Below are 9,998 nucleotides of genomic sequence, written 5' to 3' on the forward strand. Positions count from 1 at the left end.
TAAGTGGAAAATCTGGAGTCGAACTCAAGCAACCTGTCTCTAGAGTCTGTGCCCTTCTTCTCTGTGTTGAAATGTCGGTTTCTCTAGGGCAGAGCCGGGCCAGATGAAAAGCCCTAAAGACACAGGGATGGTGCACCCCTTTGAAAGTCCCACACAAGCCAAGGAGTAAGCAGAGGAAGCCAGTCGATGGAGGAAAGCACAATAACAATAGGAGAAGCAAAGAGAGTTGCATAAATGAAACATCACTCAGCCACAGAAAGATCTCATTTCCCGTCAGCTGTAAAATTCCCAGGGGCTTGACAATATTGTGTTTCCTGCCCTAGGATTTCATGAATCCAATGACTTCTTATGATAAATTGACCTTTGCATGAGCTGAATCAGGTGGGACTTCTGTGCGATGAAAATAACCCTGTGCACTTGTTCAAAGTCCGTGTTACCATATTGAATATTCAGCAGGTGGACTCAGAGGTCACACTCATTGCACAGTCCCCAGCTCAGCTCGGCTGCAGCTCTTTAGACCCTCCTGCTCTTCAGACCCTCCTGCTCAGAAAGAATTCTCTACTCAGAGTCAGATTTAGTAAATAAAAATACAGGACACCAAGTTAAACTTGAATCTCAATTAACAACAGTTTTTTAGTTCTGCCACCTCATTAACTGTGTGACCTTGAACTGGTCCTTGATGTGTCTACACCTCAACAGCTTCCTGTATAATAAAAAAAAAAAAAAAAAAAAAAATATGGGTGTGGGGGAGGGGATGGCCAATAACAAAACATTTGTCCTGCCTCCTACTTCCAGCCAAGAGTTGTGGCTGTGGCTTACCTAAGATAGAGTAGGTGAAAAGGCTGTGTAAATAGGGAGCATTTTTTTAAGCTTAGCATTCCTTAGGGCTTGCATGTAAACTATGGCTTTTATCAGTGGTGCTGTGCCAGTCAGTAAAGAAAAAGGTACTGTTATCACCATGGCATTTCCCTCACTCATGTCTCTGTTTACGAGGTCACGGGTATTGTCAGAAAAATACATTCTCTTTATTTCTCTCCCTGTTAAAAAACAAATCTCAACTGAGTAAATTTGAAGATCAAATTGGCTTTATTATTCATGAATCGGCCATCATCCCATCTAACAAATAGAAAGGAGTTCCACCAAGCTGTGGAAAAGGAAAGGCTTTTGAAGGTGGAAGGGGGACAAAAAAAGGAAATTATTAGCAAAGCACAAATTGTTTCAGGCACAGTGGCCTTTCAAGGGGGGGAATGGAAAAGGTCTATTGGCAGGTTAACTCAATAGTGCTGAACAGGTAACCACGTCAACTGGTTAAAGGTTACCTTCCTGGAGGGTTGAAACTGCAGTTAGGTTAGGTATTAAGTCTTGGTTTGCAAGGTGGAGTTTAGCATAAATGACTCCATTTTGGGTGGGCTGTCTCCTTTTTAACATCATTAATGAGTCAGCTCTGGAAACACCAGTCTCTTTACAGTAAGACAGATCTCTTTTTCCACAGCTCTGTTTACTTCTCAGCAGAGACACTCTCCTGGGCTGACTCTTCCTTAGTCTTGGCTCTGAGTCTTCCCATGTTTCTTTGCTTTGCCAAACCTTATCTTCCCTGCCAGCATGGGCCTAGATGGCCCCCTCCCTACCTCTCAACAAGGATTGTGATTCCTGTTCAGAGGACCCTTAACTAATTGCTTGGGGACAAACTGGCATGGCAACAAAGAGATGGGCCAGATGGATATTAGCTTGAGATTCCAGCCAACTATGTGACTCCCTGATACAGTTAAGTTTATAAGACAGAGGAGTTTTAAATTCAGTTTTTTGGGGGGTTTTTTGGTAGATTTGTTTGTAAATGAACCATGTCTCTCCCTCATAAATATTACTTTGTGGGGTTTTCCCAACTTCAGAAAGGTTTAGTGTCTCATCAAAACCACAAAAGTCACTAGATCACAGTTTCCTACAAAGAAATTATAAGATAGTTGATGTTTTTGTTTTATTAAGTTATGGAGTGGGAAGGACCCTGGGAAGAAAAATTCCTGAGATAAAATACAGAATGTTGAGTTGAATTTGAATTTCAGGTAAATAATAAATGAACAACCAATACTGCATGGGACAAACTCATCCTAGAAAAACTATTTGTCAACTGAAATCCAAATTTAACTGGGCACCATGTATTATTATTTACTAAATCCAACATCCCTACCCAGTTTCCAGCTCTTATCACAGGTAACATTTAAATTCTCCGGTCCTCACAATCTTCCGTAAAATGAAAAGGCCAAACAAGATGAACACTAGAGTCTCCTGCCACTGAATAATTGTGTAATTCTATGACTCAAATACTAATGAACAACAAAATGTGATCTTGGGTGAGTTATTTAATCTCTAGGAGGGTCAATTTCCTCATCTTCAAAATAAGGATGATAAAGCCCATGTCACAGAATTGTTAGATAGACACATGCAGCACCTGTGTCGAGGACAGACAGAGCCCAACATTAGTTGAAGTGGTGAAAACAGACTTTCTTTCTTCAGTAACTACTGACGGGTGGGGAAAGAGCTGAGCTCCATTCTGATGTGTACAGGGTGTTTAAAGGGAGAATGAGCAGGGCACCCGGGTGGCTCAGTCGGTTAAGTGTCCAACTTCGGCTCAGATCATGATCTTACAGTTCATGGGTTCAAGTCCCACATCGGGCTCTGTGCTGACAGCTTAGAGCCTGTAGCCTGCTTTGGATTCTGTGTCTCCCTCTCTCTCTCTGCCTCTCCCCCACTTGCGCTCTCTCTCTCTCTCAAAAATAAGTAAACATTAAAAAATAAATTTTAATTTTTTTTTTTTCAACGTTTATTTATTTTTGGGACAGAGAGAGACAGAGCATGAACGGGGGAGGGGCAGAGAGAGAGGGAGACACAGAATCGGAAACAGGCTCCAGGCTCTGAGCCATCAGCCCAGAGCCCGACGCGGGGCTCGAACTCACGGACCGCGAGATCGTGACCTGGCTGAAGTCGGACGCTTAACCGACTGCGCCACCCAGGCGCCCCAAAAAATAAATTTTAAAAAGGGAGAATGAGGAATGGGGGTGGGGCTGGGGAAACAATCAGGGCTCCAGTAGAGTCTGGAAGTGAAGAATTACAAAAGGTTGGTTAGTGTAAATGCAATGAAGCCAGCTGTGTCTGCAAGCTGGCAATTATTGAAGCCAGGATTATATCCTCCCATAGAGACTGGGAGAGGGAGGCCCTATCCTTCCTGATGATTGCATTTCAAAGGAATGGATTTCAGGTCCCAGAGAAAGACTCTCCTGAGTGTAGGAAACACATATACATCTCAAAGGGATGGAGGAAGGATTTACAGAAAGGGAGGTCAGGGTTGTTGCAGGGTGTTGGCTAGAACAGTCAATTATTTTGACAGCTCAGAGTTTTTCCAGGTAGGAACTCAAAGGGGGACTGGGTAGTCCCAGGGATTAGGCCTTTGGGGCTGCTAGAAGCCTTTAGAGAGTTGATCAAGCCTTTAAATGCAGGGTTTTGGGATGGAGTCCTTGTGTGCCTAGAGTTCTTTGCAATTCTCACCTTCAAAAGTGCCTGGCATAGGAACTTGTGCTTAACAAATGATCATTCATTTATTTATTCAAAATACCACAAGACCCTTCATAATCAAAATGTATCCAACCAGAATTCTTTTACAATTTACAAAGTCTGAGGATAAAAAAAAAAAAACGGATTAGGAAACTTGCTTGAAAGTCTTAGGAATTGTTGGCAGTTTAAAATAAATTTTATTTTTTCGGGCGCCTGGGTGGCTCAGTCGGTTAAGCGTCCGACTTCGGCTCTGGTCATGATCTCACGGTTCATGGGTTCGAGCCCCACCTCTGGCTCTGTGCTACCAGCTCGGAGCCTGGAGCCTGCTTTGGATTCTGTGTCTCCCTCTCTTTCTGCCCCTCCCCTGCTCATGCTCTCTCTCAAAAATAAATAATAAAGATTAAAAAAATTTTTTTTAATCAGTTTTATTTTTTCATGAAGGTATCTCTTAAGGCGTGCCATCAGCGTTTTTATTGACATGGAGTTGGTGATCTACAGGCACGACCTACATACATTTAATTTATTCTAGAACTTGTACTGTATGTTAGCTCTCAGGTTGCCCTCCTTCATTTAGTCCCAAACAAGGATTTCTCAGTTTCTGAATAGGTCAGGGTACTATATTGACTTAATTTTATCTGTATTGCAGCAGATCTGAGCTGGGTCTAGGGAAGAGTATATGTCCTATTTTTGTTTCTCTTTTGCTCATTAGATTTCTATTTTTAAATGGTACTGAATTGTGAGTTTAACGTAATGTTCACAGAAGCAGTCATGGGTGAAACTGCATTCCTCTCTGAGTTTTCAGAGTTAGGCTTTCTACAAAGAGTCCTTCTATCCTTCTCAGATTCTCTCCTTTCTTTCCCCTCCCATTGGCATTGCCTCAGTTCTGTTCTTCATCACTTCTTGCCCGGATTATTCTAATCCTGTTTTAACTGGTCACTCTACTTCCAGCTTTACTCAGTGTCTGCTAGGGTAACCTGCATGTGACAGAAGCTCAGAATAAGAGTGGTATAAATGAGACAGAAATTCATCTCTCTTGCACTTAAAATTATTTTTTTATTTTTTAGCGAGAGACAGCAGGGAAGAGGGGTAGAGGGAGAGGAGAGGAGTAAAGAGGAGAGAGAGAGAGAGGGAGAGAAAATCTTAAGCAGGCTCTGTGCTCAGCACTGAGCCTGATGCAGGGCTCCATCCCATGACCCTGGGATCATGACCTGAGCCAAAATCAAGAGTTGAGAGGCTCAACCGACTGAGCCACTAAGGTGTCCTGCTCTTAAAATTCTGACTGGCATGACAGGGCTGGACCAAAGCCATTAGTGCCCACCATCCTATCTCACTGCTCTGCTATGCCACATAATCTAAAGGCTTCTCTTTCATGCCCACACTTCAGCCTGTGGAGACAGGGAAATTGATAAGGGAATGGCAAAGTATGCCTTTTTTTGGTTTAAGTTTATTTATTTATTTTGAGAGAGACAGAAGCAGTGTGAGCAGGGGAGGGGCAGAGAGAGAGGGAGACAGAAAACCCCAACCAGGCTCTGTGCTTGGGCTAAAAATCACTAAACCATGAGATCATGATCTGAGCCCAAACCAAGAGCCAGATGCCCAACCGACTGAGCCACCCAGGCACCCCGGCGAAGTGTACCTTTAAAGGCGTAACCTAGAAGTCGCACTTCAGCTCGCATCCCATTGCCCAGAGCTTAGTCATGTGGCCCATACTTTGCTATAAGGCAAGCTAGAAAATGCAGTCTTTACTCTGGGCAGCCACGTGCCCAGCTTATACACTGGAGTTTCTCTATTAGCACAGATAAAGTGGTGAAGGATAATCACATGGTAGTAGCTACACTTGTGGCGAGCATAGCACGACAGACAGAGTTACTGGATCACTATGTTGTATATCTGAAACAAACGTAACATTGTGTGTCAACTGTACTGTGCAATAAAACAATATTTCCTGAAATAAATAACAAAATCTTTAAATGAGAGCGAGAGCGAGTGACAGAGAGGGAGAGAGAGAGAAAGAGAGAGGAGAAAGATGTATGGTGGCACTGTCCAATATGGTAGCCACTAGCCATACGTGGCTATTTAAATTTAAATAAATTGGGGCGCCTGGGTGGCTCAGTCGGTTAAGCGTCCGACTTCAGCTCAGGTCACGATCTCGCGGTCCGTGAGTTCGAGCCCCGCATCGGGCTCTGGGCTGATGGCTCAGAGCCTGGAGCCTGCTTCTGATTCGGTGTCTCCCTCTCTCTCTCTGCCCCTCCCCCGTTCATGCTCTGTGTCTCTCTGTCTCAAAAATAAATAAACGTTAAAAAAAATTAAAAAAAATAAATAAATTTAAATAAATTAAAATTAAACAAGAGTAAAAATGCAGTTCCTCAGATGCACCAGCTAAATTTCAAGTGCTCAACAGCATAAGTGGCTAACTGTTACCGTATTGGGGTGCAGACATAGGACACTTCTATCATTCAAAGTTCTCCTGGATAGAGCTGATATAGACAACCCATATTCTTATCCATACCCCTCCCAAACAAATTTTATCAGGGGGTCTCTACTGCTTGCAGTATGAACTCCAAATCTCCTTGGCTTAGCACGTTAGCACTTTATTTAATCTGAACCCCTCTTACTCCTCCATATCTGTCTATGATGCTTCTCCGCAAACACCTTTCATTTGTATTATGTGGAGTTGCGGGTCTTCCAACATGTAGTGCTTTTGCATATGCTATGCTCTCTCTTCTTTGACTATCAACATCTATATTGCTTAGCTTAGTTACTCTTTCTCATCAAATCACTGGGTACTAAGTCCTAGTGTCGTCTCTTCTGAAAAGCCCCCCTCCCCCACCCAGCTTCAATATCATTAGAGATTTTTGTCATGTGCCCTTAAGGAATCATGAACAATACTCCATCATAGCACTTAACCCAATGAATAGTGATTTAAGATCAATTGTTTTTGTCTCCTACCACCTGGAGGTTCTTTGAGACTAGGGCATCTCTTACTACTTTGTATCCAGCACCTCATTAGACTTTCAATAAATGTATGATAAATAAAAATAATAATTTATTTGTTATTTTCAAGTCCTTCCTTTTCTGTATCTTTTAAAGAAGTAGATCTCCATGAAGACCCTTTGTTTTGCCCCACAGAGTGATGGTTGGTATTGCTAATGACAGAAGCCAAAAGAGAAAGACCTAATTTCTTTGCAATGAGAAAACATAGCGACAGACCTTCTTGGGGTAGAGGGTTTTCCCCACTGGTATGGAAAAAAATATGCTGGGTGGGAAAATGGGGTTGTTTGAGAGAAAAAGAAATGGCAGCTCCCATAAGACATAAGACATTGGAGAAATAGATGTTTAAGAGTGATACACACCGTAATGCCCTTTTCCACATTCACCAAAACTTCAGTAACAGTTGCCATTACTCGTCTGTGCTTTTAGAGAATCATCCAGGTTTGTGTTTCTTCCAAGTAGAAGAAATGCATACAGCAGGTGCAAGGGTTCGTCCAAGGAGGCCTAGTTGCATTTGGTTTACAAATAAATTAATGATGCTGGGCCCAGTGGACACGCTCCAGTAGCAGGTGAAATTTCAGGGCATCATCTTTCAGTGTGTGCAAGTTTAGAAACGCTCATGGGTTCTCACACCAGCATACTCTTAAACCCTTCTTCACTTACACTTACAAAATTAAGTAACTCAGAAAGCCTCCCTAAACTTTCACTACTTTATAAAATAGATATGACATTTTGTCCCTTACAGGATGGTTTTAGGGATAAAATGAGCCCCCCTACATGTAAAAATTCTAGGACCATGTTAGGCAATTCAACAGAAAGTTGCATCTGTGTAACTATTCTATATCCGCCTTCCATGTGGTCCAGTCTCTGAAGAAATCACTTTCAAATAAATACAACTGAACAGCTGAGATAATAAAACGGGGATTCTAAACTTTACTTGTTGGAAAATATTAGAATTTAACCCATACTTGTAGCAGAGCTTCTCACAATCCCTGCCTGTTCCTCTCATGGCCCACAATTCTATGAACCTTCTCACTGAGCTAAATCCTTCCACACCTCACAAAACACCTTTACTAATATTCTGCAGATTGTGGATTGTTCCCTCACTCAGCTTCATTATGTAAATCAAGGTAGTTGGTCTACCTCAGTCCTTTCTCTCTCCTTTACATTTTAGTAACTGCTTTACTTGGTCATATTGGTGAAGAGACAGATTGAAAGCCACTCACAAAATAAGACTTGAAATCAGAAGTTCGGCAACCTTCCTGGGCATCTGATGAAATCACAGTCGTGAGCAGAGCTGCTATTTTCTGGTTGGATGATGGCAGCCAGAGGACTAGATTCCAGGTGCTTCCTAGTATGGTCAGCATCCTGTCCAGAAACTCTGCGCCCTTCAGCTAGCAGAGCAGGTGTTCTTCCAAGAGATTCCTCTGCAGCTGGTGCCTGGTGCATCACAAATTCTTTCTCCTAGGCACGGAACATGCCCCTGCAAATGTGGGTCTGCCATTTTGCAGAAAGAACTGTATCTCTGAGCTCAACAAAAATGTCACATCCTGCTAATGCACTTTCTTCCCCTCCCCAAACACTAATCTCTAAGTTGAATCTAGTACCTCTTTTCTTCAAAAATATTTGGAATTTGTCCTCAGAAACAGATCCAAACGGACATGTCACTTTAAAAAATAATGTGGCAGGTGTTTACATAATTAATTCAAAGCTGTTTGTTGTGTTTTATTTTTGTCTTTTCAAGATTGCTTTTACATTTGGGGATGGGTTTCACCAACAATGAGGCTGATTTAAATTAGTGACCATATTGTTTACACAAGCCACTTTCAGTTAATATTCCTGCATTTCTGTGGAAATGCAGAGAAATGACCCTGTAGGCCACGGAATTTTATTCTATTAATCTGATTTTTATCTTGCTCATTTTTTCTCTTGGGCAAATACCATTCACATTGATGTTTCTAAACCTAGGTAGCCCCGCACAAATTTTCCCCATACTAACCACTTCTCATCTTTGTTCAAGCCATTCTCCCCTTATGAAAGGCTGTGCCAAATCATGCCCATCATCGCATTCAAAATCCATCTCCGGACTTCCTTCTTTCCTGTACCCTTTCCCCAAATTAGCCCCACCACATTCTCATAGCCTCTTTTCTCTGCACATTCCTAAGTAATTACTAGAATGTGACCTGAAATCATCTGTTGGTTCATTGTGTTTTTTTTAAACCTTCTTAGAGTTATTTCATATTGTTATTTAGATCTATTTTTATTAGTTATTTCCTTTGTAATCTTCCCCACCCCAATCAATTTATTCAGCCTGGTGGCCAGACAGAACAGATGAGAAAACTTTTAATCCATCCTCATATATATCTCACTTGGTATAGAGAAAAAGTTTTGCTTGCTTGTTTGTTTGTTTGTTTGTTTGTTTGTTAAGACACATACTATTTAAAATCCTAGGGAGAGACAGTGTGGTGTACCAAAAGGATCTGAGGCTTTAATATTAGACAAAGATGGGTACAAATCCTAGATTTGCCTTTGGCAAGTTGCCAAAATTCTCAGTCTCCTTATCTGTGAAATGAGTAAGATAATGCCTATCTCCTGGAGTTCTTTTGGGAAATTAATGAAATCACCATGGAATGCACCTGTCCATTGGGAAATACTCAAGGAAAGGGAACTAGAATTCTGAGTGAAAAAATTTCAGGTTTTCAATGTTGCACTGCATGCAGAGTAAACACTCCTAACAAGCTGGCCTAATAGCCCCTTGAGAGTCACCGGTTTGGGGTGTGGGAGGATGGGTGTGGACAGGCTACCTACCTAGAGGGGAGCACACCTAAATTCCAGGAGTGATAAGGGAAAGGATCAAGAGGTCACCCATCATTCACTTTCCTTTGAACGTCTCTTCCAGCCAGCCCTCTAGTTTTAGGTTTAGCGACAGGATCCTGATTCATGTCTACTGTATGGTCTGTTTGGAAACTGCCTAGATTTAAAAAAAGAAGAAGAGGAGGACGTCAATAAAAAGATCTCTGTAGAGGATATCCCCATCTGTGGTTCTCATTTAATCTCAGCGTTTCTTAGGGATACCAACCTTCTCACATGGCATACAAGGAAAGGTTTTTAACTCTGCCCTGGAGCCTCGCACAGTAGCAAGAGCTGGCTCTCAAAATGGTGAAGGAATAAATGAATGGAGCTATGGAGAAATGAATGGTGAAGAATGAATGAATGACACACAGCCAGGACTAGAACGCAGACAGAAGTCCTTGTTTGCTGCTATTTTCTTCACAGCAACTTTGAAGAGTCTTCGTCCATCCTCTCCTTCGCAATTTCTCCTCCTCTCCCCTCTGCCCCTTCGCTTTCCCTGGTCCACCTCGACCCCTTCCAGGAGAGCGCCGCCCTTCCAGCCCTCCTCCTCTCCCCCTAAGCCCGCCCCTCCGCCGCGAGGCCCCGCCCCCAGCTGCGAGGCCCCGCCC

The sequence above is a fragment of the Lynx rufus genome, unplaced genomic scaffold, assembly GCF_022079265.1.
Source record: "Lynx rufus isolate CCGP_SWC_20201006 ecotype Redwood Valley unplaced genomic scaffold, mLynRuf1.p SCAF_18, whole genome shotgun sequence".
In the NCBI taxonomy this organism is placed as follows: domain Eukaryota; kingdom Metazoa; phylum Chordata; class Mammalia; order Carnivora; family Felidae; genus Lynx; species Lynx rufus.